Here is a 26,269-nt window from a genome sequence, read left to right on the forward strand (position 1 = left end):
TTGCTAACTAACACTTGCTGGTAAATTATGCAGTGATATCTTAAAAAGACAGGGAATTCATCTTCCTTATGACATATACAGCTATAAATCCATTTATGTTACCTATCATTGCAGCTGTTGCTATTGAGACTAATTTAAAAAAATCTGATGTGTACACCACATGACTTCCTTGTACGGAATATTAAATTATACGCATTTTTTCTTGCATTTCATTTAAACTTATTGGATTGAATTAAATCTACTTCGTCGATAGCACATAAACCACAATAGAGTAATTGAACTCTTTAAAATTCACTATATTTGTTTACCATAGCGACACTCTGGTTGGCTCTAGGTTCACTTAACAGCGTTATATTTCGTTCATATTATAACTCAGAATGCACAAAATTTATATCATTTGAAGAATTACCTAATCGGTGCCACATGTTCTATTCAAATACTATAATAAAGCTAGAACGATGCATAAAAGAAATTAAGCAAACAAAACAAAAAAGAAACAGTTTCTTACAGACGATTCAGTATTCCTCATTCAGTTAATTTAGTTCTCACTCCAAAACAAGGCAGAAATACATAAAAACTCAAAATATCTTTATTAAAAATTACGAAGTAAATCTTAAACACTTATTTTTCCTCGAAAAAATTCCAGAAAGGATTAAGCATGATTTAATTCGCAATAATCAATGAAGGCATTATCTTTGTTGTTTCGAAGCTTAATTTCTCTAGATTGGCAACAAATCTACTATTCTGCTGTTTCAAATGCAAATAAACATATCCGCTGTGTTATTAAAAATTAGGCGTAACCGCACTCAAACAACTTTTAAATTGTTGATAATTCTACAAATACTGCTTGCAGATTCCCTAAAAGCATAAAACCTTAACCGGAAGATAAGAACAACATAGTTCAATGATTTTTAAAGCAAAAAATGTACAATTTACAAACATATAAGAGTAAAGAAACTGAGATCACTGAGCCTGGCAACAGAGTGGATATATATATAAATATATTTATATACGTTTGGTGCGGCCGATTGCAACCAAAATACGAGATGCACATCTACATGTTATAGCAGTCCTATATACAAAATTTCAACTTCTGAGGCTACTCGTGTTTGAGGTATGCGAGATACATTCGTACGTACTGACACCACGAAACATTTTCTTCAGAATTCATTTTAAATCAGTTTTATAATTTTTTGGAGTAAAAGAGTCTTTTATTCTATCCTTACGTACAGATATCACGCAAAAACATCGTTAAATTGCATTCGATAGCGGTCAAAATGGATATTTTCGTTGAAATATGCTTCCTGAAACTTTTCGCGATTACAATACTTCCTTTTTACTTCGTACAAGGAAAGTAAAAAGGTACTTTCAAATCATTGAGCAAGTTTTTAAAGGCTTTAAATATGTCTACACCTCTCTTTCCTTTAAAGAAATCATACCCAACAATTCTTCTTTGGATGTAAAATAAGGATTTTACATACGAACGAAAACAAGTAATTGTGCGTATCACTAATATCTGTCGATTCATCATACTGAAGGGAAAACTAAGAACAGCTATTAATATAATTATGTAAATGCTTTTTTACATTCCCACTCATCCTTTCAATTCGTGACAACTGTAGATCTTGAATTGCAGCGACAATTTCACTCCTGTTCTTAAATCGTTAAAAAGTGAATCTGACACTTCTAAAAAAATTGCCTTTACAAATTCACAGTCGGAAAATGGCTTACATTTTTTTCTGAGAGATAGCTTACTTTGAATGATGCAGTAGTTACTGCTTGAGACTTTAAAAACGCTTTGTTGATTTGTTAATTGAGTTTTAAGATTCCTAACTTTATGTTTACTCAGTTCAGAATTTGATGAATAATCTGTTTGATACTTGTTAAGCTAAAAAAAATGTCTCTTGAGATTACCCTTTTTGGCAATGGCTACTGAGGTAAGGCATATTAAACAACAACATTTATCATTCAAATTTGTAAAAAAGTAATCGAGTTCCCATTCTTCATTGAAGTGATAAGTTTTAGATTTCTTCGGTTTACTAGTCATGTTGATCATAGGTATATTAGAATGCAAAGAAATATGACAATTTAAAGAATAAATATTGAATTAAATATTTTTCTAGAAAATTAAAAACTCATGAATATCAGGCTATTATCTCTGTTTCGTTGAGAGAAATCATAACAATACTGCATACTACACAATCGGGACACAGCAATAAAATTATATTAAAATCTATAAAGATATATTCAAATTTGCAAGAAATATGTTAAATTTACAATATATTTATTAGTTTAAATACTGAAATCTTAATTTAAATAGAATTATTGGTATTTCTAAATATATTTGTAATACTGCCCCTTATTTTTCTCTCAGCGTAATAACCGCAGTTTAGAGATCTGTTGCCGAGAATGCTCACTTATCACTGTGTAATTCTAAGTTACAGTTAAAAGTGAAGATTCTTAAGAACTAATAAGCGAATAATCGCTTGAATTCGTGAGACAGTGAATAAACGTGGAAAGGGTTAAAAAACCCTTTTTTATTCAAATAAGATTTAACAAAACTCCGTCTTGGAGTTGTACAATAAAGCCGACACTCAGACTTCAACTTAAGAGACTAAGAATTAAAACTAAAATAATCTTAACTAAAAAGATATAGCCGAAGCTATCAAAATTCTAACAGAGTTGGCCCCTTAACGATAACTGACTGCGAAGCTATCAAGGGCCTAAAGTACGGCCGAGCGTAATAATAGTTTGCGAGAGAGTAGCCTAAAAAGGCGGACGCGTGCAGCCAGAATATCTGGTATCTCTTTCACTAAGACAGTAGAACTTCGCAATTAAATACTGCTCTTCCTCATTAGCTTTCGGACGTGATTCTAAAACTACGTTCTGGCCGGAAGTGGTAAGTTGAAATTAAGAATCGACGGGAAAGGAAGTTTAACTCAAAATTTAACTGTTAATAAAATAACATAATCCTTACAACGTATTGCGTCCGCTGACAAGTTTAAAACATAAGTCGAAATGTATTGTACTCGATGAACAGAGATCACAGTGTCCGGCTTTCAGAATTCTAGGAATTTATGACCTTGGCAAATTCTTCTACAGTCGCTTCAAAATCCAATGCACACGGAATTCCACTCCAGTCATTGCGAGGGATCGACGATGGATCAAAATTAGCCTCGTGATCGACTTGTTGACCATCCCTGCTATAGACTCATCATGGTCTCTGCCGCCCATGCAGTACAGTGGTTAGGAAAGCCTACTGCGGTACCAAAGAGTCCGGGTTCGAATTCCGGAGAAGTCATGGATGTTTGTAAATGAATAGTGTCTTTGCGTCTAGGGAACACTCTAAATATATGGCGAGCCGAAAGTCCTCTCTTGCGAATTGGTTGAAGGGGAGAGGGGCGGGAACTCTCCGACCCGTCCCACCCGGGTGCTTTCCATCAAAATTGAGGGGCATTGGGGGGGAGTCGTGCTGTCACCAGTATGGTCTTCAAGGCTCTTGCCAACGACTTGCGCAATCTTCATGAATTTCGTGGACTTGTTCTAATATTACTGCCAGACAAATGATATAAGTCACAAAAATAACGACAGGTTTTTTACAAGACCTACAAAAACCCCTCCGGAATGCTTTTCCGGAAAAGTACCCCACTCCTCAAAACTGGAGTGGAAGTAGAAGTACAACTTCCTGGAGGCTCTAACCATTCTTCCATGGAAGAGAAAAAAAAAAGTTATCAAATTTCATGAATCGAAGTTCTTTTTAGTTTGTTAGTTATAAGGATTATTAAATTAATTAACTATTTATACTGGCAGAGATCTTTCTATATTCTTAGAAGTAATGATATAATGAACTTTTTATCTCCTTTTATTCCATCCTTAAAGAATGTATTATTTTGCCATTCGCGCGGAAATGCTTGCACAGTATAAGACAAATTAATAGTTTATGGAAAATTCAATAGCTTATAGGATGCGTTTAAGAGTAAAATTAACTCCATACTTAATTAAGATTTATTTTTGTTATAGACTAATTTATTCATCTTTAAAGAAAAATATTTAAAGAGCTAAATTTTTTAAAAGGTAGATGACGACAACCTATAATGTTTAGAATAATGATTTCGTGTAGTTTATTTTTAGCTGCATTAACTTCATTTCTTTTATTTAGTGGGAAATGCTAAATATTTAAGAGTAATGTTTGTAGTTTACTTTTTTCACGAATTTCATGGCACCGTTAAAATACTGAAAAGTTTTCAATTCATCAGCTTATTTAAATGCTCTTTCTTTTAGATCTTTAGTACAAAGAGAAAAATTATGTATGGTCATTAATTCTTAATTTTTATTTTATCTCTTTATTATCAGTTACATAAAATCGTAACGAAAATTCGCTTTGTCGCAAAAGTGGTAAATTTTCTAAAAAGAAAAACAAACATTTGTAATTAAAGCAACACCGTTTTGAGAAAAGTAAGATTGTATTTATTTATTTTAACTGAGCAAAATACTTGTAAGCTGAAGTATTTGAGATAACTAAGTTACTAATAAATCATTGAACTGAAATAATAAATTTAAGAGATATTTTCTTAATTCCTTAAAAAATATTAAATGACAAATACATAAATATTTTGCTACAAAAACAATTCAAAATTCTTCATTACAATTTTTACGGTGTTACTTGATTGGGAATTATTAACACCATCAGACATGAAGCAAAATATCGCTATGTAAAGCAACTACAAGCCATGGTAAAGTTTCTTATTAAACAGGCATGTGATATCAACCACAGCTTCAGGTAATGCAACTAAATTAACAGTCAAATTTCAGTTTAAAACGTAGAGTAGTAGTCAAATATTACACAGCAAAATGAGAATCTGAAATTCTTACCGGCGCATCAAATTAAGAAATCGGTAGCGATAACGCAAAGCCGAATAATTACAGCTTATTAGAGCTGGGAGGAACTAGCGTAACGTGTCCGTGAAAGGCAGAAAGACACTATGTCTTGCAGTCCGAAAGCCCCAGTTTATATACTACCTAACTGATTTGCATTCTGGGCATGAAACGGAAAGGAGAAGTTATAGTAAAGGCTGAAATCATAAATAACTACTTAAAAATAAATAATAATCTTATAAAGTCGTTTTAGTAACTTCAGTTCAGAAGTTCTTTTCAACAAGCAAACAGAGGCAACTGAATTACCTTTTACCTAAGCACGACTTAGGATATAAATTAGATTCATATATAGCAATGCTTTAATATAGTTATTTTGACACAAAATCGGAATTTTTCTGAAATGACATGCCATTCTTTTTCCATATTTCGATTCTACGACTCAAATTATGCCAAACTGCCAAGTTTTATAAAAATCGCATGGGTAGGTTTTAAAAAAATTAGCTCTGAAAATTTTAGCTCCTCCATGTTAATTAAGTTTTATATATATTTATTAATGTCTCTTTTTTTATTAAACTTACTTGATTTATACTTCCAGAATTCGAAATTTATGCTTAATCCAAATATAATTAGCACATTTTTAATTATTCATTACTAAAAATTGTAATTTTAAATAATTTTTATAAATTTTTCGAAAGAGCTTTTGAATTATAATGTATAAACGTTTTACCATCATCTCAAAGTAGATGTATTTCTAAGCATACATGCAAAAAATTAGAGTTCTACGTTGAAAGTTTTCTAAGATATACGTGAATTTACGTGTTGGCGCGTTTTGAAATTTGGCATATTTGTTATAAGCAATAATAACGCCAAATGTGGTTTACGCATTTTTTTAAAATTATTTGAAAGTATGAACGATGACTGTTTCCCCTCTCGTGTACAATGAAAAAAAGGGAAAGAAAAATAGATTGCTATAATTTAAGAAGTTCGCCAAGTGAATTAGTCTTGGAGCAAACTGAAAATTGTGCTCCAAGCTAAATTTTTAAATTTCTGACCAAAAATTATAAAATTTAATATCTAGGCATAATTTGAGTCGTAGATTCGAAATATGGAAAATAATTGGTATTTTATTTCAGAAAAAGTCAAATCTTGTGACAAAATACCTATGTTACAACAATGCTATATATAAACATATCCTAATTTTGCGCTTTCGAGACATGAAAACCGCGATTTGAATTTCGTCAATCAGCACAGTAAAACTGAAGGTATAGAACTGTCCCAATTCTCCTCCCCCCCCGCAGCGGACATGCATAAATCGGTAAAATCGTATAAGAAATTCGAATTCTTACTTTTTTAATATATCTTCAATTTAAAAATATTAGCGAAATAGAGTCAATTCTTAAAGAAGCAGACGCTGATTAACCGGGCTTTGTTTGAAAACAAAATGTTATGTTTGTCTACTGCGGAAATATTACTATCAGAAACAATGAGAATAAAACGTAATTTATGCCAGAAATAAAAAAAAATCTGATGTGTACACCACATGACTTCCTCGCACGTAATATTAAATTATACGCATCTTTCCCTGCATTTCATTTAAACTTATCGATTTGAATTAAATCTGCTTCGTCGATAGCGCATAAAGCACAATAGACTTTTTAAAATTCACTATATTTTTCACCATAGCGACACTCTGACGCTAGGTTCACTTAAAAGCGTTACATCTCATTCATTTTATAACTTAGGTCATCGCTTTAGTAAGTGGTGTGCGACCAAGCGGTCTTTACCACTCTATATTTGTCCCTTTCGGGTAATCCTGAATAAGAAAATAAAAATCCAAAATTTTGGAACTTACTTATGCACCATTCGTGCTGTAGTCTTCTATAAAGGCAATTGTAGTAGATTAGCAATATAGCAATTACAGTGGCAGTTAGCATAACGTTTCAGCGTATCTTTGCATATTGCGTATCTTGAGCGCTACGGATTTAGCGACCTACTTCTATGGCGTTTCGTCGGAGACTGAATACCGTCGTGTGGAACTAGTAGAGGCTCTGACCAACCGGCAATTCGCGTAATTTTTAAACACATTAACATACAATGATCAATGTATACTATACCCGCTTTGACGGGTCATTTTATAACTAATCTAATTTAATCTAGAGCAGCCTTTAGTCGAACTCGACTTTTACTACCTATCATGATTATGTTCCATAGGCTTGGTAAATAGATGTTGCAAAGGAGATACCTCCACGCCGACAGGCGAAGCTGGTGCTTGTACTCTTGCTACGACAGTTGGAAGATGAAAAATTTTGACGAGCATCTGGGCTGCGCCGAAAGGGGAGGTGTGCGGATTCGGCCGACGAGCTGGGGTTGAATAATAGAAAATATGTGATTCGTTGGGGCCAATCACGTGGGTGGTCACTCTCCCCAGCACTGACCCCGAGAGAAACTGCTTGAAACTGGAAACAGAAAAGTTCAGGTGAGAAGAAGCAAATATCTTCATAAGGGAGATGAAAACTTAATCATCTTCTGTTTCAGTTAACATCAATATATACTGCAATGCTTGGAATCCGATTGTTAGTTTATCTATCATAGCATTCGCATTTTTTAGTCTTTGGATTATGTTCATGAGTTTACGGAAATGAGAGAAAATTCCTTCATTCTCAAGCGTATTTTGGATATTTTCAAAACTATTTGTATCTGGACATCTGTTCTGGAGTCTTCTATTGTTGCTTGCGTTTTTAACCGATTTATTCTGGCTTCGTTTTCCTTGGGGAAGAAGAGGGAAGTTTTCCATAGTTATAGTCGGCATCTGCGTTCAACTCGTTTCTGAGTTATTAATCTCCAGAAGACTCGATACAAGTATCTTCGAAACTGTACGACTGGTAGGTTGCTTACTATCTGCCGTTGTTAGTATTTATGCAAAGCGGATAAATGACGGTGAAACAAATACTTCGGGTGCACTCCAAAGAATTGGACACCCAGGCTTCATCATAGAAAAAAGGACGTTGGAGACTGTACCGTTTGGTGCAACAAAATCGGCACCAGACAGTGGCTCAGTTGACAAGTCCAAGTGCAAGTGTTTCGGAACACACAGCTCAGCTGACACTGTTGGATGCTGGACGAAGCAACATAACGCCCCACGCGTGTGCTTCTTTTCACCAAGCATAACAGCATTGTCAACTACGCCTACAGTGGGTCCAGGAACATCGAGACTGGGCCATGGATAAGTGGAAGACAGTTTCCTGGTCGGATGAATCACCGACTTCTCATTGATCACGTCGATGGTCGTGTCAGAGTACGCAGTCTTCATGCGAGCAGCCGCTCCCCCCTGTACAGCACATGGAGGAAGTAAGTAAGAAGCTCTTTCTTACCTCCATGGTACAGCAAGTCATACACTGGCTGGTGGTGGCGGTATTATATTATGCTTTGGGAGACGTACTAATGGAAATCTCTGGAACGCTTAGTTGCAGTAGGACATACCGTAAAAACCTGTACACTCTCTGAACATAACTGCGGATCATTTGCACCCTTACATTTTCGTGAATATTACGTGAATGAAAAAAGGCTCATTAATTAAAATGCCTTTTCAATTATCGGTTTGAATATTTTATGGACACGCGTTTACATAATAAATATCAAATAGGATTAGAAACTTCTGATAAATATTCTTTTTCATATCCAAATTAAGAACAAAGGTAGTATCCAAAAGGCTTGCTGTCTCTCTGGGATTAATTATAACTGTTCTAAATTATTAATTTTATTTTTTATTATTAATTTTCTTACTTCATTTTATGTACCTATAAATTTATCTTTATTTAAATTTAGAAGTATTAGTCACGGCAAGTGTTTCGTAAATAAAAATGAGAAAAATAGTGAATATGAAAGAATGACTGCAACTGACACCTGAAAAAAACTATTGTTGTTGTATTGTGACTTATCTCACTTCTGAGATAAGTCACAGCTGACTATCACTGAATCGCACAGACGGTGTGTTGCGTCTATCACTGAATCGCCCTGACAGTGTAGTGGTTAGGGGAAGCGACTGCGAACCGAAGGACCCGGCTTCGAATCCAGGAGAAGACATGGATGTAAATGGTTTGTCTTCTCATAGGAAGTAAAGGTTGCTTATTAAGGCTGCTTATTAGGTTCCTCCATAATACAATGACCACTAACTTCTGGCTTTAATAGAAAAAGTTATCTCCCTTGTCAGCAACCTCAGAACAAGCCCACGAAATACATCGTGGCAAGGAGTGCAAGATTGCGCCTGGCGTTGGCAAGAGCCTTGAGCATCATACAGGTGATAATACGACTTTTCTCAGTTACACCCTAATATTGACGGAGAGCACACCAGAGGGTACGAGTCCGAGAGTACCCCCCTCTTTCCCTACCAACAACCTCGCGAAAGAACTTTCGGCTCGCTGCATATTTGGAGTCCCTTGTGCTGCACAGACAACAACACACAACACATTTACAAACTTCCATGCCTTCTCGGGGATTCGAATCCAGGCCCTTCGGTCGCGTAGCTAAATATTATCTCTGTTGGTCGCTAAATAGTATGCTGGTAGCCCAGCGTCGCTAGATATTATCCCGATTAGAATTAACCTAAAAAAAAAAAAAAAAAAGAACTAAAAAGAAGAAAATGAGGTACAAAGAAACAATATCTCATATATCCTAATAGAGAACTACAAAATAATCATAAGAATATAAAGTGCATAAAAAAGACAATAATAAAGAAATGTTTTATTTTTTGATTTCAAAATTTAACTCATTTATATATAAAATAGAAAATTTTCATTTTCCTCCGTGAAATTCTCCATTTAAACCTTCTAGAAAAAGTGTGAATTTAATACTTCAGAACTTAACTACCAAATTTTCTAAAAGGTTTTACCGAGAATATAACATTTTCCCTGACATAAAAATCTTCGCCGATGCAATTCCGAGGAATGATAATAATTGAGCTTTTTGTTTAACAGAATACATCAAAATATTTGAGAGTTATTTGCTTAAGAGAAGAGATATTTTTCGCGAATAACTTTCTATGGGTTTCATATTTCTACCGCCATAGGTAAATAAAAGCAAAACTGTAGTAAATCTGCATGCAATATTTGTGAAGTATCAACAATTTAAAAGTTGTTTAAGTGCAGCTAAGCCTAGTGAATTTTGCGATGGCGGACATTTACATTTCAAACTTGGCAAAATAGCGGATTTGTTGCCAATCTACAAGAACTAAGGTTCAACAACAAAGATAACACCTTCTTTCATAATTGCGAATTAAATCATGCTTAATCCATTCTGGAATTTATTCGAGGTATTAAGTGTTTAAGATTTACTTCGTAATTTTTAATGTAGATATTTTGAGTTTTTATGTATTGCCCTGCCGGGAAGGGAGAACTGAATTAATTGAATGAGAAATACTGAATCGTCTGTAAAAAAAACCGTTTCTTTTTTGTTTTGTTTGCTCAATTTCTTTTATACATCGTTTTAGATTTATTATAGTATTTGAATAGAACATGTGGCAACGATTAGATACTTCTTCAAATGATATAAATTTATATGCATTATGATTTATAATATGAACGAAATGTAACGCTATTAAGTGAAGCTAGCGCCAGAGTGTCGCAGGCCCGCCAGCGGCCGAGCGGTAAAGTCGCTGAACACTGGTAGTTCGGTCCGAGGTTCGAATCCCGCGAACGGGCTGGCTGCATGGGTGTTTTCGTGGTTTTCCCCATGTGTAACGTGTATACGAGCCAGTTTCCCTTAGAAAGTCCTCCACGAAGGCATCCCACACTTTAGGCAGATAGCCCTAGAGTGCTTTGCAATAATTAAATACACCACACCACACCGCCAGAGTGTCGCTGTGGTAAACAAATCTAGAGAATTTTAAAGAGTGCATTTATTCTATTGTGGTTTATGCGCTATCGACGAAGTAGATTTAATTTAATCCAATACGTTTAAAAGAAATGCAAGAAAAAATGCGTATAATTTAATATTCCGTTCAAGGAAGTTATGTGGTGTACACATCAGATTTTTTATTTCAAAAAAACTTTCGTTTTCCTTCTGATTTAAGCTTCCTGCCAGAATGCAAATTTATATGACATATATGCAAATCTAAATTAGTTCGGAAATAATGTTTAAGTATCAAAATTTAAGATTTCGCGGTAAAACAGTTAGTTACCAGTTTATGCTGCGTGTTTGCAAGTAGCTCTTTTGCTGAATATTTTGGTACTAGCCACTTATTTTAATTTATATTGGTATTCTAGGCACGGTTTTCCTATGTGCAGCCGATAAAGCGGATTTAGTAGTCAGCGGATTAGTAGAAGCCAGTCATGTAGTTAAATATTAATTTGTTCTTACTGTAATACTACTTTGTGTTAAGTAACAAGAGGTGGGTAAATTGTGAACACCGAGTGAGTGCATGTTCTGTTCAGTTTAGATAAAATAAGAATGTTGTTCATCGGCAGTTATCTGTTTTTTTTTTTTTTTTTTTTTTTTTTTCCAAGACATAGCGAAAATTCTCTACTTCGTCTTCAGTGGGGTCTACATTTTATGCTTCCAAAAAGAACGAGACTCTACAATATAATGCATTTATTTATTAACTCGGAAAATTCTTATACAAAGTGTATAAAATTTATGCACAAACGTTTGCTGATAAATTCCGATAAAGCTTTAATAATGTGTATTAAACCTTCTTCATTTCATAACTACTATTTTACCCTGTAAGTAGTAGTTTTGGAGATGATACTCTTTATTCCGTAGAAAAAAGAAGAATAAAGAATTAAAAGACACTGAAGGTGCAGAAACTGACTTAATTTACTATTCTTTTAAGAATCTCAAATGTAAGGAAATGAGGCTTCGTTAGGCTTAGCAGCGCCTAAACAACTTTTAAATTGTTGATAAGTCTATAACTACTGCACGCACATTAACTGAAGGCGTAAACAGGGTAACCAAACATAAGGAAAACATTATTCGATCACTTTCAAAGCAGAATATGCCCAATTTACCAATATATAAGAATAAAACAATTGAGCTCCCCAAGCCGGTTAACAGAGTGGGTGAAACAGCAGAATGACATTGTAAGACACCAGTTTACAGCAATTACGTAGATTCTCATCACCAGCACATAATTACTGGCAACCTGAATATCATACAAAACCATCAACTAAAAACACTAATGAGTTATGGTACAAAATTTAGACCAGTCAGAAACATAACTAAAAATTACTGTTACAAGACTTTCGATAACAACATCAACGAATTTATAGTTAAAGTAAGCTATCAATTGAATTTACCCATAGATACCTTCTTAAAATTGAAAGCTAAAATTCTTCAACGCATATTCACCGAAATCAGTCACCTCAAGTTTAAAAGTACACTGAATTGGTCGCAACTTACATCAGATATTAAAAAATTAAAACAGCTTTTTACTATTACAAAAATAGATAAAGCAACTAATAACTTTAGCATTATATGAAAACAATACTACGCAGAAATTATTCATAAAGAACTTCTCAAAGCAACTACTTATCAATTAGCCAACCTTACAGAAACATCTATAATAAACAGGATTAAAACTTCTCATAAGAAACTCAATATTACTTTCAATACAAACTACAACAGATTTACTAATCTTTATGCAATTCCCAAATTCCATAAAACACCATTAAAATTCAGATTTATAGATAATGGAACTAATAACTACAAGAAAAATGTAGACTATTATTTTTCAACTTAATAAAATCTGTAAATATATCTTCAATGACTGTAACACTAATCATAACTATTGCTGGATCATCCATAATAACATTCCTGTCATTAATACCATTCAAACAATTAACATCCAAAACATTAACTACTATGACTTTGAAAACTTATATACCTCACTTCCTCTAGAAGAAATTTATACCAGTCTACTTGATCTGCCTAAACTCTTCCCTGATATGCTCAAAATTATGACTTTTGACAAATGGAAAACCTACCTAAAATGCACACTTTTTCATAACTACATCAAGTTTCAAAATCAACTTTTTAAACAAGTCAGAGGATTGCCAATGGGCTTACATTCCAGCTCCTCGATCTGTAATATCTTTTTATTTATCAAAGAATTTAAGGGGTCATACTTCCCTTAAACCATCAAAATTTTTTATTTTTTGAAAAAAATATATGTTATAGCCTGATTCTTTCTGCGCAGTTTAAAAAAAAAAGACCCAAGCAAAAATTCGTACAATTTCATGAGTTATGAAGGAAAATGTACCAGCTGAACTAATGTAAACAAGGTTTAAAGGTCCAAGCGAAAAGCGTCAGCAGTTTCTACTCGAAGTGTTATGTGGCAAGCCTAATGATTTATTTTTTAATGATCTATTTATGGAGTAGCAATGTTATTTCTCAACTCTTCGGTAGTTTGTTTACATTCTTAACCGTTCTTGCCTTTTATTTTTATTGCTCTTTTATCCTTTCATTTCATTATATTTTAGTAGTGTTTCATATCACCCACTTGTTATTTCCGTCACTTATGATCATTCAGTTGTGATTTTAGAACAGTTTGTGGGTGAATTTAAATATAATTGTAAGTTTTTAAAGCATTTTATTATCTTACTGTGCACTGCTCCGTAAAATGGCTGATAATGCTTATAAACGTGCTTCTGAGAAGCGTTCAAAAAAGCGCCGATTTCATGGAAACCAGTTCACCAGAACTGGTAAATCGACAGTTTCAAATGAAATAAATAATGGATTTTCTATTTCTTCCCCAAACCAAGCTGTTATTTGTGAAACTACAGCTGCACATAGTTTCCCTGGAAATTCAGATGAACTAAATACAAGTGCTTCTTGTAAAAAGTTAAATGTAACAGACATTGATTTTTCAAGTGAAAGCAATCGATTTGATGGCAACATGATTGTCGATAAAAATATTCTGTATTCTTTTTTGGAAGAAAACACTAATTTTAATTTTAACTAAATTTTAATTTACATGTAAGGTATGGCATGGTAAATTAAAATTTACTACGAAAAGATCTGCAGGTCTGTGTTCCATAATGATCTTGACATGTCAAGGATGCAAAAATGTTGTGATGACAAGCAACACTAAACTTGTTGTGGAGAAAAGGAACATTGCAGAAATTAATCGTCGTATTATTTATGCAATGCGTTGTATTGGTCAAGGTCTTGAACCATTGAAAACATTTTGTGGAATAATGGATTTAGATCCTCCTGTGATGCAAAAAACTTATGACAGAATCTGTAACTTAATCAATAATGCAACAAAAATGACTGCAATTGAAAACATGAAAAATGCAGCAGCAGAAGAAATATCACTCAGTAATTCTACAGACATAAGTGTAAGTGGTGATGGCACCTGGAAACCAAGAGGCCATACATCTTAGATTGGTGTATGTACGGTTATTGGTGCTGAGAGTGGAAAAGTTATCGACGTAGAGGTTTTATCGGTAGCCATGTAAAGGATGCGAATTGTGGAAGGGTCCTCGATCTGGTGAAGCCTTTGATGAGTGGCAGAAAACCCATTGTCGCACTTGCAGGAGAAATCATTTCGGTTCATCTGCCAAAATGGAAGCTGACGGAATGGTTAAAATTTTTCAGAGGTCTCAAAGTGCAAGGGGTGTGAGATACATCAATTATATTGGTGATGGTGATTCAAAAACATTACTTTCCATAACAGAAAGCAAACCATATGAAGGTGTGACTGTGTCAAAACTAGAGTGTGTAGGGCACATCCACACATCCAGAAGAGGATGGGCACTCTCTTACGTAAACTGAAAGCTGATTATAAGGGACGAAAGCTTTCAGATGGCAAAAGTCTATCTGGAAAAGGTCGACTTACAGATAGTGCAATCAGCCGACTGTCATTGTATTATGGAAATGCAATTCGCCAACATGCAGATTCACTGAAAGATATGCGAAATGCTATCTGGGCTTTGTATTTTCATACTCGATCTATAGACAGTGACCCATTACATACTTTTTGTCCAACTGGTGAGTCCTCATGGTGCAAGTACCAAATTGCTTCGGCGAATGATTTTCGCCATAAAGAAACCTTACCACTGGCAGTCATGGATGTGATCAAACCAGTTTTCAACTCACTGTAGCATCCAGACCTCCTAAAACGCTGTCTTGGAGCTCATACTCAAAATCTAAATGAGTCACTGAACTCCTTGATTTGGCAAATATGTCCAAAGACATCTGGTAGTGGCAGAATCATCTCAGAAATAGCAGTTCATGAAGCAGTTACTCATTTTAATGATGGTAGAAAGGGTAGATTATCTACTCTGAGATACCTGAATATACACCCTGGAATTAATTGCATAACTGTACAATTCAGGAGTGACTATAAACGCGTAACTTCTTCGAAGAAACGAGTAACAGCTCGTACGATTGATGCTCGTCGCGCCAAGCGTCATGCAAAACTGCATGAAATTAAAAAGACTCATAAAGCTGAAGGAGTAACATACCTTTCAGGAGCATTTTAATGCTAATAGTGTGTGTATAATTATTATATGATGAATGTGTATTGATATATTTTGTGCATTTTTGCTATTCGGTGTAATTTGTCGTGTTAGTGTGAATGTTGTGTAAACAGTTGAAATTTATATCAAATACAAAATAAGTAAAGAAAACAAAATATCAGGTGATAAGTGTTTCATTTTATATAAAATTAAGGTGCAATAATAATGGTTATTAGGTAATATGTGGTGAAAAAAAACTTTAAAGTCATTTTTCTCAAAACATGATTTTTCATTATTGCGCGCATCATAACAGTTGAAAGATTCAATATGTTCTAATGAAAGTTGTATCACAGATACAATATGTAATTTGCTACAACCTGAACCTAAAATTTGCAATTTTCATTTATATTTTGTTATTTTCTGGGTTCTCAAAGTAATAAAAAGTATGCTATTTTCAGTAACATAAAACCACTGTTTTTAAAAAATATAAACTTTATATATATTTAAAATTTGAAAGGTTCAAAATTATAATAAGACTATAATAAATATGTTACAGGTGAAAATATTTTGAAAAAGCATATAATTTAAGAGTAATCTTGCGCGCAAGCTGATATTACATTTTCAGATTACATAAAGTACCATATAGTTTTCAGCATTATTAAAAATTTTTTTTCTATTTTATAAGCTTAGTCACATTTTCAGATAGTGTAGTATTTTAAGTGTCTTCTGTAAAAAATTTATTTGTTTCCTGTTTATATATTATGAGATACAGTAGTTTGAAATAGTGCAATTTACTCGACGTTTTAGCATTTTAAGGGAGGTATGACCCCTTAACTTCCAAAAAAAATCTACACCCACAAAAGTTAAATTACTACAAACACACCTACAGATATATTGATGACCTTATTACAATTAATAATTTTGGTAAAATTGAACACTCCGAGATTTATCCAAATTGTCTTACACTTAATAAAACTAATAATTCACAAAATAGCATAGACTTTCTAGATCTTCAAATCATTAACTACAAAAAAATTTTACTTTTTGACAAAACAAGAAACTTCAATTTCAATACCAACAAATTAATAAATTGGAACTCCATCATATCCAAAAAAGTAATTAACAATACAATAATTAATCAAATACAACGAATTGAAATTATATGCACAGATACAATAGATTTACAACGCGAAATTTTGCTCCTTATTAAAATTCTCAAAAGTAATCTAATACCCATTCAATTTATTAACCATTGCCTTAAAAGAGCAGGTGTTAAATACTCACTCTAAATCATTTAACTGATAGGGATATGATAATTTGTTCCTAAACCTGAGAAGGCGGTATAAGTTGGATGACTATCAGTTGAAGGATTTGTATATAGTGTAATTACTCAGTTGTATATATTGTAAAAAGCTAATTGTCTTCAGACTTATGCTGTTACTAAAAAAATGGGCCTATTTCATGACTTTAGTCTCTCTAATAGCTCTTGGACAGTGAAAATTCCTTTTTTCCTTTCTTAAATTCTTAATCATTGTGACACGACAATTAGCCAGAAATTAATTAATTTTCATTCACTAGTATTTTCAAAAAAATCTTAACAGACAGTTTCACTCAAATAAGAACTCCACATAATACATCCTTCAAGAATTCCGAGTCCCACCCACTACCATAAATTACTTCACTCAAGTCTTACCGACTGATATTATTCAAAGCCCCCACTGCCGCTAAGAATTTTCGGACACCCTACACTTATGAGTCAGAGACGAAGAGAACACTTTGCCAACTCCCCACTAGAAAGAATGTAAGTTACTTAATACCTTTTCTGGCCTTTATATCTTCATGTACATTCACTGTTCTTATTATATTTTTTATATTATTTTTATATTATTTTTGATTTGTTTTTACAAAGTTTGCATTATTTATCTTATTTTGTAATCTTCTATATTTATTTCAACTTTACTTTGAATTCTATTTCATAATGACAATTTCCAATGTTTAATTTTTACAAATAATATAGAACTCAAATGCATAAACATGAAGGTGTCGGGGACGGTTACTCGAGTTTTTTCGGATTTCTCTACAGAAATTGCTTTTTACTCCAAATTGAATTGGCTAAAATGCTTCATAAGAATAAGTTCTTTGAGTATAAGCATTGGTTCGTAATCCCTTCTATTCGCGGAAATATTTGGCCTGACTAGAATTGCTGCTTTGGCTTTACCTTATAACTCGAGTAAAGACGAAACACCTTCGTATTTACGTATTTTTATCAATTATTGTTCATTGAACGGGAGTTGGTTTGTTCCCCTTGAAAAGTCAACTAATTTCCGATCAATGACAATGATTACATGTTTTTAATTTTTCCTTTTACAGTTGAAATTTTGTTCTTCATGATGATTTAACTCCAGTCCCCGTTAAAACATTATTAACATTTTGCCTTCAAATTACTTCAAAACATCTTTCAAAATATAACTTACCAGCATGGATTCACTCTTTTAAAATAATTCTACTTTAATTAAACTTAGGAGATAATATAATCAATTAATCAATATTGTTTAGGAAATAAATTATATATTATTATTATTATTATTATTATTATTATTATTATAAGCAAAGTTGTAAGAACTATACAAAACTCTCTCTCTCTCTATTATATATATATATATAGAGAGAGAGAGAGATAAGTTTGGTGCTGCCGATTGCTACCCAAAGGGAAGTGCAAAATTTCATGCTATAGCAATCCTGTGTACAAAATTTTAACCTCCTGAGGCTACTCGTTTTTGAGTTATGCATGCATCCGTACGTACGTAATGCGAGATACATACATCCGCACGTAAATACAGGCGTCACGAAAAAATCTGTCCTGAATCCATTTTTCAATCCGTTTTGGGAGAAAGAGTGGTATATACAAATGTCACGCAAAAACATCTTTAAATTGTATTCGATAGCGGTCAAAATGGTATTTTCGTTGAAATATGATACCCAAAAGTTTTCGCGAGTAATACTTTCTTTACTTCGTACAAGGAAATAAAAAACAAAGAAAAGGAAAGTAAATAAGCATTTCATTAAAGTTTGTTGCGTAATATGAATTATCTCGAACATCTTTCATAATAATTAAAGAATCTGTCACAGAAAATTTGTGTTGAAGATTAGTAAATGCAAAAATATCCATTTTCGATGTACATCATGGCAGTGCAGAAAGGAGTTTCTAAATATTCTTTTTGCAGCATTCCGAGCAGATTTGAAATCAGGTACCCGGAAAGCCTCTTCATCCTATCGCAATTTAATAAAGATTTCGGAATTGACCGGAAGGATCAGGAAACAGTTCTTCCGGAAGAGAAGCGGATCAAATATTTGGCTCTCTGTTAAGCGTCCGTCTGTCCAAACATGGTCATTACTATGCCTAAGGACAGATGGCCTTTTTCTTCGATTACTCAATCTTTTCGAAGGCAAGGAGAGCTTTCAAGAGGCCGCGTAGTTGGTAGCACTCTAATATATTCCTTGCTCACCCTCACTCTAAAAGAAAAATGTCATTTTGACTTGCTGCAGAATGTTTGATTTTCTCTCTCTCGTTCAAAACAATTAACAAATGAGTTTTGCGAAAGGAGAATTTCGCTTCATGGCCGCGTTATCCTCTCTGCATGACTCAAATCAAGGATCGCGTAATGTAATTAACAAACTAGAAAAGTTAGATTTCGTTTATTTATTCCTCAAGTTAATGAAATGCAACGCTGACTTTCTTTAATAGTCGAATGAGAAATCCGGGCACAGTCAGAATTTACCGTAAGACATTTACAATTTTATAGGCAGTTTTTAATATCGCATCAGTAATTTTATTTGGCTTAATTTAAGCGTTTTTATGACTATGTAAGGTACTTTCTCCCTCGTTTCCCTATGCCTTCGTGGTGTAACGGTTAGCACACTCGGCGCGTAATCGAGAAGCCCAGGATTCCAGTCCCGGCGAGAGCATTGCTCATTTTTCCCATCTCCTGCTTCAAAAAATTCTAGTGTCTCTACAGTGGCGCCCGAACTAAAACGTGGTGGATAACGATTCTTCACTATCAGGATTTGGTGATTGGGTCCTCTAATCCACAATCGCCTTTTCAAAGCGGGAGTATATAACGTATTTTCTCCCTCCATTTAGCATGCCTTCGTGTTGTAACGGTTAGCACACTCGGCGAGTATTCGGGAGGTCCAGGGCTCGAGTCGTGGCGACGGTTGCTCATTTTTCATGTCTGTACAGGTACAGGTAAAGGTGTGGGAGACAAAAGCGATGTACCATTGGTCAACTGGTAAAGCCTTTCCTTACTAACTTTTTTTAAAGGAGAAAAGGGAAATAAAAACCTGAAAGCTTTCAGTTTTTATATTACTCTCATATGGGCCTTTTTTCATTTACATACACATAGACGTTACGAGAGCATTTGGTCTAATGTTTCTTTGGGCTACAAATGTTTACAAAACAGCCTGTCTTTTGAATTTCCAACAGAGAGTCTTACGCGCTGGAGATAAAAATGTTGTTTCCGTACAGTACTGCCATTCGTCACTTTGAAATCATTGAGTTTATAAGGTATTTCTCCCGCCTTCTTAGAGAGCCTTCGTAGTGTAGTGGTCTGCACGCTAAGCGCGTAATTGAGAGATCCGCGGCACGATTCCCGGCGAAGGCGTTGCTAATTTTTCATCTTTCCTGCTTCTCAAGAAGATCATAATGTGTGTATAAGTTTCTTAAAGAAAAATTTATTAAAGTTTTAGAAAATTTTAAATGCGCAATAAAACGAATTCGAAATTCAAAATTCGGGCTTCCAAGTATCCATATTGATTGTAGGATTAGGTTATTCAAAATATGATGGCTCTAGGTACGGTTGTTTTATCACAATGCGAGAAACATACCCATATTCATGAAATGCTTCATTATTTAAGTTTATTTAATAGAATACAGGGCGATAATATTTGGTGGCAACAATTTGAAAAGTGATTCAGATAGTAATTCAACCCAAAATCCCCCTTTAAGAATAATAATCCTTCTGGGCTAATGCGCGTTTGGGCTAAAAGTTAGAACGAACGAAAAAAAATTGCGAGTTTTTTAAGAATTTACAAAGAAATGTTGAAGAAATAAACAACTAAAGCTTTCCAATATGATTAGAGTTTACCTGTTACCCGTGCAGTCACACCGTAAGCCCCGCATCCAGTATTTATTCAGAATAAAGATTTAGGATACACATAGATTAAATTATAGTTTCAAGACAATTTGGAATTAACGAACTAAATTGAACATCTGTTTTAGTGTAGCAAAAATAATAAATAACTGATAAATACAATAAATACTGGGAACACCATGTTATAATGAACTCTAATAATAATAATCTTAAAAAAGGTGTCTATGGGATTATTGCAGTTATAAAATATGATTACAGTTTATTAAGTGCATTCCTTCTGAACGTATTCCCAGGTTGTAAAAGTTCATTAAATGTATGTAATATGAAAACTTATACTTGGCAATGGTCTAAGCCGTAGGGAAAAACTCATTGCATAGTTTTCTGAAATATGCGTTGGTTGGTTTTTGTCAAGCATATGCACAAAATTGCCGAAAACGGGGCCTTTCTGCCAAATGCTGAAATTGGGAGCACGGGTAATGTGAAAGTACCCAAGTAATAAATGTTGGCACTCTTCTTGCGATTCGGTTCCACGCGAGGTTCTTTTTTTCTAGTTTGACTGACGTTGGCCTCAATGTAATGTGCTCCTTTGAATATTCTTTCATGGAAAAAACAGAATTAATGAATGTTTTATCGAGTTACATTATACTTACTTGATTGAATTAAATAAGTAATCTCTCGTTTGTATCTTTTAAACCCTTCACTCCATTTATATAAACAATTTCGAACTTCAATTTCGTATTGTCTGGAACTGAGGCAATTAATGATATACAAATTTTGGGAAACTTTATATATAGGAAACAAAAATATAAAAATAGATTTAAATCTGTTAAAATTGTCAAATCCCGTAGAATTCTTTTAAGACCATTACATATCTATTACAGATGTAGAGACATTAGGTTATTTCCGAAGCAGGAGACATTAAAAATGTGCCATACCCTCGCCGGGACTCGAACCACGGACCTCTCGAATGCACGCCGAGTGTGCTGACCATTACACCACGAAGGCATGCTAAGAAGGCGGGAGAAATAACTTATATATTACCCCTTTTAAAGAGCAACTGGGGATTAGGGAATCCAATCGCCAAATCTGCGTGGTGGAATCATTATCTACCACCTTTTATACACTGGTGTGCAAAAATTAAGGACGAAGTCGAAAAATTAGCATATCAGCTGAACGAAGAGGCAGAGCGGACAGAAAGACCAATCACTAGATTAAGTAAGGTGGTGTACGGTAGCACATGCGCAGATATGCAGGTAGACGTAATGGGCGAGTGTCTGAGTAGTATAAAGCATGTTGTCGGTGTAAGATCAGTATTTCTGGCCAAGAGATTGCACGCCGTATAGCAGTTAAAATCACACCGAGTTGCTGCCTCAGCGAGAAATGGCGAATAATCAATCTGTTAGACGACATCTGGATGCTTTTACCCGAGGTCGAATCATTGGGAAGTTGGAGGAAGGCCGCAGTGTGACAAGTGTGGCTGCAGAGTTCGGAATTGCTCACAGCATCGTTTCACGACTGGAGACAATTTCAAACTACAGAAACTGCTATCCCGAGGTTTAGTAGTGGTCGTCCACGAGGAACCACACCCGCAGATGACCGGTATATTGCCTTACAGGCCAGAAGAAACAGGCGGCAGACAGCGGGAGAAACCGCTAGACACACGAGACAGGCGACTGGACGACGGATATCGCGTTTTACCGTGGCCAGAAGACTGCACGGTGGTGGTCTGTTTGCACGACGCCCTGTACGGTGTGTGTGTACCTCTAACGCCTGCCCATCAGAGAAGGCGTTCTCTGTGGTGCCGGGAACACCGGAATTGGAGAGACAATGAATGGGGAAGAGTACTCTTTACAGATGAGAGCAGATTCAGTCTGAGTAGCGATTCTTATCGCATACTCATCTGGAGAAAGCGGGGAAGCCGCAATCATCCCTCGAACATCATTGAAAGGGACAGGTATGGAGGTGGCGGTGTTCTCGTTTGCGGAGGCATCATGCTTGGTAGTCGTACAGACCTTCACATCTTCGACGCAGGTTCAGTCAACGGGACCCGTTATTGTAACGAGATTCTTCTTCCATATGTGCGTCTTTTTAGAGGCGCTATGGGTCCGCAGTTCCTTTTCATGGACGACAATGCACCATGTCATCGCACAGTAGCTGCCGAACAGCTCTTAGAGAGTGAGGATTCTGAACGTAGGGATTGACCGGCACGATCTCCGGATCTCATTCCCATCGAGCATGTATGGGATTTTCTAGGCAGACGCTTGGCAGCTCGTACCTTACCTCCAGTAACGATTCCGGAGCTTCGATTGGCGCTGCAAGACGAATGGGCAGCAGTGCCTCAACAACTCATTGACACCCTCATTCTCAGCATGGGCAGACGCTGTGAAACCTGCCTAGCAGTCAGGGGAGATCATATACCCTATTAAAGACCGGATGTTTCTTGCTGAACACCCATCACAGGGATGTTTCGGCCTTCAGTCGCATTGCGCTCCATGCTACGTTTTCAATAAAGCTTCTTTTTATCCCTCTGATTTCTCTTTTAGTAAGTTTTGCTTACATTACTCATGTCCTTACGTATTGGGGATCTTACGGTATTAAATGTGTTGATTTGGAAAGCTTTTGTACAAAGTTATATTGAAAAAAACCGTCTCGTCCTTAATTTTTGCACACCAGTGTATTTCGGGCCCCACTGTAGAGACATTACGTTTTTGCGAAGAAGGAGACATTAAAAATGTGCAATGCCCTCGCCGAGACTCGAACCATGGACCTCTCGAATACGCGCCGAGTGTGGTCAAGGAATGCTAAGAAGGCGGGAGAAATACCCTATACAGAATATCGAAATAAAAGCATATTGTTTCATATAAAATGCATATTTAAAATACATCCTCGGAAACAATATTAAGTCTAATATTTTGGAGTAATATTAAGACCAGTATATTTTACTATATTAAGTGCATATTACACCAAAATATTAAGAATATCTTGGAGGGGCTTAGTCCATATGGAGCTAGAACATTTTCTATAATTAATGAAACCTTAGAATATATTTAAAAATTTTATACCTTCGCATTGCATTGATATCTTCCAGCATTAAAAAATTATGCGTGTGTGATGATTTCGTTTTGAATTCAAAATTAGCCAGTCAATCTCCGATTACTCTTACGGCAGAAGATGGCAAATCGCACGATGTATGATGCCTTGGGCTAGTAGGCAATGAAAAAAATGTTATGACTGATACTTGTGAAAAGAAATAACAAAAACGATGCATTGCATTCGAATAAAACTGTTAGATCGGCCAAACATTATCATTTATATCATGTGCCGTTAATTATGAATGCGTTAGAATTTCCACGATAAAATGATTTTTTTTTAATACCAGTAAAAGACATTTACATTAGTTTAATATGAAAGGAAATTTTCTATTTTTTACCTTTGTTTCTGATCTTCAAAAGGTCTTGTAAGAATTTCTTTCAGCTACAAATCATGGCTAAGAAATTGCTTTTCCTTTTAACTTAAAGGTCATTATTGTATAAACAAACATAAAACCTTAAAAGGCTACAAAAAAAGTCCATTTATTAAACTGAAGCCAAATCCCCTTTAAATATTACGTGGTTGTTTTGAAATACACAATTTTACAATGGTAAAAATGGCTGTTTATTTAAAGAGAACGATAAGAATAAAAAAGATGGTTATTATTGTAACTGATAGTACTGCCTATTTTATTTAAAAGTTTCAAGCAGAAAACATTATAATTATACCTTAAAAAGTAAATAATAAATAGTGGCGAAGCGAAGAAGTTCTTCATTCCTTTGGTAAAAGTTCTACTCAAACACCCCTGTTTCATTATTTATCAGGGATGCCCGTAATAAATTTTTTATCACCACCTGTAAAAAATGCGAGCACCGAATCGATACCAATTTAAACTGCTTATAAATAATACATAAATGTATCAGATTAAAACAAAAATCTGATGTGGATATCACATGACTTCATTGTACGGGCTATTGAATTATGCGTATTTTTTGCTGTGTGTCATTTAAACTTATTTCATCGAATTTCATTAGAGATATATTTCACATTCAATGAATTCAGTTCTCACTTCGCGGCAAGGCAAAAATACATAAAAACTCAAAACATCCTCATTAAAAATTGTAAAATACAGGAAAACATAAAACACCAAATACAATTTTACAATTAAAATTAGAATTTCAACGCAAAAACAAGCAATTCGCCCCAGCGGTAAGAAGACTAATTTTTCGGTACACAAAATTGAAAGTTTACTTTTGGTCCCATTGCGCAAAAAGTCGCTGAAGTCGTGCAGAAACTAATTTAATTTATTGTTCTATTAATAGTTTCAAATGTTAAGTCTCACGAGCTTTTTTTAATTACATTAAATATAATCTCGCATCTGTGAAATGTCATGAGTATGGAATGAATTCGATAAAAAAAGGAACATTTTAATGCCCTGCAGTTAACACACTCAAACATTAAAAAACGCTGCCGATTTTGAAACTTGGTCTAACAGGAAAAATTAATTAAATTTTTAATTAAAATAAATGGCATTGCCTGTAAAGCACCTATCACAAAAATGCCCTTGTCAGATTTTGTGCATCGTAACTAAAATTGAGCACTCATACACTGTAGAGACATTAGGTTTCCTTTAAGGGGGCTGATACATATTAAACCCCTTATGATAAAATACATTTTATAAACTCAACTCCAAATAAAATAAAAATTTAACATGAAAATCTTAGGACTTTTGGTTCACAGTAGTTTCCAAATGTTATAAAAGATATATATTAAATATAGAATTAAATTATGCAACAGAATGTTTTAAACTGTGCGCGCAAGGTGGAAACATGACGAAACATTTTGTCACAAAGCGGATTAAATTATAAAAATATTTTTGGCAACACAAACTTTCTGATAGCAGCCCATAACGTCGAAGCAGTCCCAGTACAAATCCCATGGCCGGTTTCACATTTAAAATGGAATCTGCGCCCCACAGCTCTAGCACTCTGGCAGGCTGCGTGGGACAACGAAGACACAGGCCGCCGAGCGCATACATTTCTGCCTAAAATAGATAGGTAACTACTGGTTGCACGGCCACAAATGGTGTATTACATCACAGGGCATGGGCCCTTTCCAGTATATTTTGAGAGATTTGGAATCTCCAATTCGGATCAGTGCTGCTGCTGCGATCTGGGCACAGCAGAACACTGCGTTCATGAATGTCCCCTCACGGAGGGAATGCACATTCCGTTCCCGCAGACGAACAGGGAGGCATTCAACAGATTTATGGTCAAGCAGCGACACCAGACCAACACAATTACTCATATAATTGATAAGCTAATGGACATGGGTCCAGACTTATGCCATGTGTAAATATAACTGGTCAGTATGTCAGCAAATTTCAATGTAAATCAGTATCATTCAAGCATAAGTAATTTAGGTATGTCTGCGATGTGTGTATATAGTGTGGGCAAGCGTGTCCTAATGTATGTTGTTATTATTATTATTATTATTATTATTATTATTATTTTATTTTTATTTTTATCTTTATTGTGCTAGGTGTATACACTAGCTCTGTCTTATTATTCCAAAGCAAATTAAGGTAATGTCATGTAAGTATTTAGAAAGTATATGTATGTAACAGTGCTGGATTGCATGTCAGCAAATATGTATTAACAGAAACATGTAAATAACTACTAATGTATATCTGCCCTTGTTTAGCCATGTACAATGCTATTCTTGAAGATTCAAAATCACTGGACCCGGGCACTTTGGACG

The 26,269-nt window shown here is 34.7% G+C and overlaps 1 protein-coding gene and 1 non-coding gene across 2 annotated transcripts in view; one reads left to right on the plus strand and one right to left on the minus strand.

Moving 5' to 3' along the window:
* LOC118191430 (uncharacterized) overlaps nt 1–26,269 on the plus strand; it is a 355,798-nt gene that overhangs the window by 160,083 nt on the left and 169,446 nt on the right. The gene's annotated exons all lie outside the window — the stretch shown is intronic.
* On the minus strand, nt 21,412–21,484 carry TRNAA-UGC (transfer RNA alanine (anticodon UGC)). Its single transcript has one exon. It is a non-coding gene; the product is annotated as a tRNA-Ala (tRNA).

The sequence above is a fragment of the Stegodyphus dumicola genome, chromosome X1 (genome assembly GCF_044657685.1).
Source record: "Stegodyphus dumicola isolate Sdum_Otavi_A_Nest chromosome X1, ASM4465768v1".
In the NCBI taxonomy this organism is placed as follows: Eukaryota; Metazoa; Arthropoda; class Arachnida; order Araneae; family Eresidae; genus Stegodyphus; species Stegodyphus dumicola.